At 37.0% G+C, this 5,899-nt stretch overlaps 1 non-coding gene across 1 annotated transcript; it reads left to right on the top strand.

Annotated features, from left to right (window-relative positions):
• The first annotated feature begins 3,399 nt into the window (after positions 1 to 3,399).
• On the top strand, positions 3,400 to 3,506 carry LOC130868771 (U6 spliceosomal RNA). The gene has a single exon (XR_009056573.1). It is a non-coding gene; the product is annotated as a U6 spliceosomal RNA (small nuclear RNA).
• The last annotated feature ends 2,393 nt before the right edge of the window (positions 3,507 to 5,899 follow it).

The raw sequence follows: 5,899 nt of genomic DNA, 5'->3' as shown, positions 1-5,899 counted from the left end.
TGTTCTAAATCTTCTACCACCTTCCAAAATAGTACCACCAGCTCAAGACTGATTGTTCAACACAGGAAGTGGTTGGGCATATTGCATATTCAAACAATGCCACATTAATTATGTATAATTATTCAGAATTACTGCTAAGGGATCGTGAGTTGATTAATCAGAAAAAGGGACCAAATTTAATAACCTGGGTATGATTCCCTGGGACACACATGGTAAAAAGAGAAGTGACTCTTACAAGTTGTCATTTAACCTCTATAGTTGTCCCTTGGTGCATGCATGTGCAAATGCATGCATGTGCGCACGCATACATGCACACACACATACACACACGTGTGAACAATTAAGTCAATAGAATGTGAGTTAGAACCTATAAAGTGCCTACTAAAATACTAAAATGTGCTTTCTTCAGCTCTACACTACTCGATATCACTAACATATGGCTAATATTGGAGTCTTCATTTTATTTCAGAGTACATAACTCCAAGAAAAAATATAAAACTTTGAGTAGAAGTCTTTATCCAGAGAGAAGCACTTGGGGCTCCAATAATTTCAAATTAATAGTTAACCTCAGAGCATGCGTACCTAGTAAGTGATTTCAAGCAACTGAAAGTAAAAAAGTATAACAGTTGGCATTTACTCCTTTAAAACAAAATTAAATGCTAGGGTTGGGGTTCCAAAACAGTATTTGCCTAACATGCACAAGGCCCTGAATTTAGTCCTAAATACTGCAGAAGAATTGTTTTAGTAAAATAGAATGAAATCTTCATACTGTAAAATGTAAGCCCAGAATTGTAGGCAATCTGTTTCCACAAGAAATTATATCATATACTGAGAAATTTTCAAGCATGTTTTTCATTACCATCAGCTCCTCTTTTAGTTGATATTCATTTTCTCTTTACTTTTTATCTGCATGTTTTACTGTTGCTCTGTCAACAAAAGGTCTGTTACTATGTTGACACGTAAGTAGAGGTTCTTTCAATATTTGCTTAATTTTGCTATATCAGGGCCATTTCCCTTTATACATGTTTAAACATTTGATTGTTGCTTAGACCAAAAGAACAACATAAAGAGAATAACAGCAATGTGAAAACATACTTTCAAAGTCATTGCATAAACAATGCTAAAATTAGATATAGCACTGTGGAAAAATGCCATTTCTCTTTCTCCTGTGGAAAACTCAGAGCTCTGAACTTGTAAGATTTTGACAGGCTCAACATGGATCAGAATAATTAGGAGAGGGGGAGAGGATGGGTGAGGAGAATAAAGAGAACAGGGGAAAGAAAGTGGAGGGAAGAAAAGAGAGCGAGGAGAAAGAGGAATAAACACCAAGATAACATGACATAGAATAAGAGAATCAAATTTCACTCTATCATTAATTCCCAAGACAATAGTGAATAAGCACAGCAAAATATTTTAAAAATTGTTCCAAACAATAGAAAGCTAAATTTATGTGAGTTTGTTACCAACAGATACTGTTTGCATACTTGGCTTGAAATACAGAGGCAGTGGAACTTGGTTATGAGTCTTAGCTTTGGAATCTGAAAGATGAGAGTGAATATTCTAGTCTGTATCTTAGTAAATGTAAAACTTGCAGGGTTAGTATGTCATTAAAGGCAATATCAATAAATAGCAGCTACTAGTAAGTACAGCCTTTTCTGTTGTTAAATTTATGATACTTATGATCAACTTAGCCCTTAAAAGCAATTTTAAGCCTAAAATTAATATTCACACCATAGACACTGTGAACCTACCAGTAAAATCCTATTAGCATATTTTAAAACTAAATGTAATCCTTATGAAATTGAGCCTTTCCATCTGGTGATAGAGCATATCTTTCCATTTATGTAGTTTGTCTTCTGTATTTAAAAGCTACTAGGGTCACTGTTATGCCTTGGAGAAAACAATTTGTCCTATATCTACCACAGTAAAAATGGTTTAACTTCTTTTCACTCCTGAAAAAATAATCTACTAAAATATAATAACCTACAGTATTCTCTACAGTAATCCAAAAGAAATAACTTAAATAACCATCAATAAAGAAATAGATAAAAAACCAGTAATGGGGGCATATATATCTGTATGTTTTGACATGAAACAAGAACAAGCATCGTGAAAGACACATCATAAGCAAACAAATCACATGATTGAATATACATGATTATGGTAAATATACAAAACAGCAGCACATAGTTCCATAATTGCATGTGTATACAAATGCAGCAAAAATATGTGCAAAGAAAGATGCTAATTAGTCCACTTTTCATCTCTTTAATGAAATACTTGAGACTGGATACTTTATAAAGACATTTAACTACCTTATAATTTGGCAGTGCTGCAACAACCATATAAAGAAGTGAGAAGTAGCAATTGGAAATGATAGTTGAATTCCAGAATCAAACCATAATTAAATAGTTTTGTTGTATAGAGGCAGTTTTAATAAAAGACAAAACATTTCTTTCACATATAGCACAGTAATTATTTATGGAGTTAAGAGTTTCTATCTTGCCTATGTAGCTCTCCAACTTTATAATTTTGAATATTAGAGATAGAGAGATTGATGTAGGTGGGTCTTTTTCTATGTTTTGCTTTCATTGGTTAATTAATAAAGAAACTGCTTGGCCTGATAGGTCAGAACATAGGTGGGTAGAGTAGATAGAACAGAATGCTGGGAAGAAGGGAAGTGAGTGAGACACCATAGCTCTCCTATCCGAGATGGATGCAGGTTAGAATCTTCCCGGTAAGCCACCACCTTGTGGTGCTACACACATTAATAGAAATGGGTTAATCAAGATGTGAGAGTTAGCCAGTAAGAAGCTAGAGCTAATGGGCAAAGCAGTGTTTAAAAGAATACAATTTGTGTGTTGTTATTTTGGGTGTAAAGCTAACCATGCGGGAGCCGGGTGGGACGAAAAGTAGACCTGCTCATCTCATCACTACAAGAGATGGCTCAGTAGTTAAACACACTTGATGCTCTTGTAGAGAATCTGAATTCAGTTCCCAGGTCCCATATGGTGGTTTACAATTGCCTTTGATTCCAGTTCCAGGAAACATACAGATAATTTAAAAATAAAAATAAAACAAAAGACTTTTGATTCTCTACATACATTTTGATTCTCTATATTTTTGTTTCCTGATATGTATACTGTGAATACCTCATAGAATTTTAAAGAATTAAAAGAATTGATAGTTATTGAAAGTTCAAAGCTGTACATGGTAGAAAGTATTTGTACTTGAGATTTATTATTATCAATATTATTTTGTGTGTTCAATTAAACAAATATTGATTAACTAGTCACAATTTTTCAGGTATTTCAGCTGCCATTAGTAACATGGAGGTGACTATGAGTCAGCCCCTGCCATTGATGAAGTCCATTCAATGTGTTAAGAATAGGTACATGTGTGCTTGCTTCGGCAGCACATATACTAAAATTAGAACGATACAGAGAAGATTAGCATGGCCCCTGCGCAAGGATGACACCCAAATTCGTGAAGAGTTCCATATTTTTAGACCCTGACTTTAGCCCACAAACCTATGAACACCTGATTTTCGATAAAGGAGCTAAAAGTATACAATGGAAAAAAGAGAGCATCTTCAACAATTTGTGCTGGCAAAACTGGATGTCAATCTGTTGAAGAATGAAATAGATCCATATCTATCACCATGCACAAAACTCAAGTCCAAATGGATTAAAGACCTCAATATCAGTCTGAACACACTGAACCTGATAGAAGAGAAAGTGGGAAGTACTCTACAACACATGGGCACAGGAGAACACTTCCTACATATAACCCCAGCAGCACAAACACTAAGGGCATCATTGACTAAATGGGACCTCCTGAGACTGAGAAGCTTCTGTAAAGCAAAGGACACTGTCACTAAGACAGAAAGGCAACCCACTGACTGGGGGAAGATCTTCACCAACCCCACAACTGACAAAGGTCTGATCTCCAAAATATATAAAGAACTCAAGAAACTAGACCGTAAAAGGCTAATCAACCCAATTATAAAATGGGGCACTGAGCTGAACAGAGAATTCTCAACAGAAGAAATTCAAATGGCCAAAAGACACTTAAGATCACACTCAACTTCCTTAGCAATCAGGGAAATGCAAATCAAGACAACATTAAGATACCATCTTACACCTGTCAAAATGACTAAAATAAAAAACACTAATGATAGCCTCTGCTGGAGAGGTTGTGGAGAAAGGGATACACTCATCCATTGCTGGTGGGAATGCAAACTTGTGCAACCACTTTGGAAATCAGTGTGGTGGTTTCTCAGGAAATTCGGGATCAACCTACCCCTGGACCCAGCAATACCACTCTTGGGAATATACCCAAGAGATGCCCTATCATACAACAAAAGTATATGCTCAACTATGTTCGTAGCAGCATTGTTTGTAATAGCCAGAACCTGGAAACAACCTAGATGCCCTTCAATGGAAGAATGGATGAAGAATACATATTAGAGTACTACTCAGCAGTAACAAACAATGACTTCTTGAATTTTGCAGGCAAATGGACGGAAATAGAAAACACTATCCTGAGTGAGGTAAGCCAGACCCAAAAAGAGGAACATGGGATGTACTCACTCATATTTTGTTTCTAGCCATAAATAAAGGACATTGAGCCTATAATTCGTGATCCTAGAGAAGGTGAACCCAAATAAAAACATATAAGCATCCTCTTGAATATTAACCTTCATCAGGCGATGAAAGGAGACAGAGACAAAGACCCACATTGGAGCACCGGACTGAAATCTCAAGGTCCAAATGAGGAGCAGAAGGAGAGAGAGCACGAGCAAGGAACTCAGGACCGCGAGGGGTGCACCCACACACTGAGACAATGGGGATGTTCTATTGGGAACTCACCAAGGCCAGCTGGACTGGGTCTGAAAAAGCATGGGATAAAACTGGACTCGCTGAACATAAGGGACAATGAGGACTACTGAGAACTCAAGAACTATGGCACTGGGTTTTGATCCTACTGCACATACTGGCTTTGGAGCCTAAGCAGTTTGGATGCTCACCTTACTAGACCTGGATCAGGTGGGTGGTCCTTGGACTTCCCACAGGGCAGGGAACCCTGATTGCTCTTTGGGCTGACGAGGGAGGAGGACTTGATCAGGGGAGGGGGAGGGAAATGGGAGGCGGTGGCGGGGAAGAGGCAGAAATCTTTAAGAAATAAAAAAAATAGGTACATGTGTCCATGAGGTAAGCACAGTGGGATAAGCAGTAAAAAAAATCAACAAATTTTGTGAGCCCTCAGAGGAAGAATACTCAACCCAGCCTTAGGGAGGGAAGTAAGGATGCAGAGTGAACATAGTTGTTATGGAAATTTCTAGCAACTTGGGTTCTATTCCTTTTTCTCAAAAAGGGAAAGTCTTTACTCCTTGCCAAAAGTAAAAGTGACACATCTAAGTTGATGTTTCCTCCACTCATTCTGATTACAATGCACACTTGGCAACCAAGAGTTACCATTATAAGACATGACAAAGTTATTCCATAAGAAAAGTTGGGAAACAACTACAAATTTCAAAGTGAGTTGAGTTTAGTACACATGGTGCCAATCTTTCCTAACATAGGTTCCACATTCAGTGAATATTTTATGGTAAGCTTCCAACAATTTCACAACAAATATCTAAACCCCAGGCCAAGTACTTGAGAGAGTCAAGATAAACATAAGTTAGCACTGCATCTCTGTTTTTTAAATAAGGATGTGATAATAGCTTGTGTAAGTGAGAGCATGTTAAAGAACTAGAACAGAACACTCCAAACATGGTTCAACATCTTGTAAGATTCAAATGAATAGTTATGTAGGTAACTAGTATGTAAAACTGAAATAGGTTAAAAGAATGAGGGATATTATATGGCTAGTTTTAGGTCACTTTAACACATGC

The sequence above is a fragment of the Chionomys nivalis genome, chromosome X (genome assembly GCF_950005125.1).
Source record: "Chionomys nivalis chromosome X, mChiNiv1.1, whole genome shotgun sequence".
In the NCBI taxonomy this organism is placed as follows: Eukaryota; Metazoa; Chordata; class Mammalia; order Rodentia; family Cricetidae; genus Chionomys; species Chionomys nivalis.
This window is presented reverse-complemented; position numbering and strand designations above follow the sequence as displayed.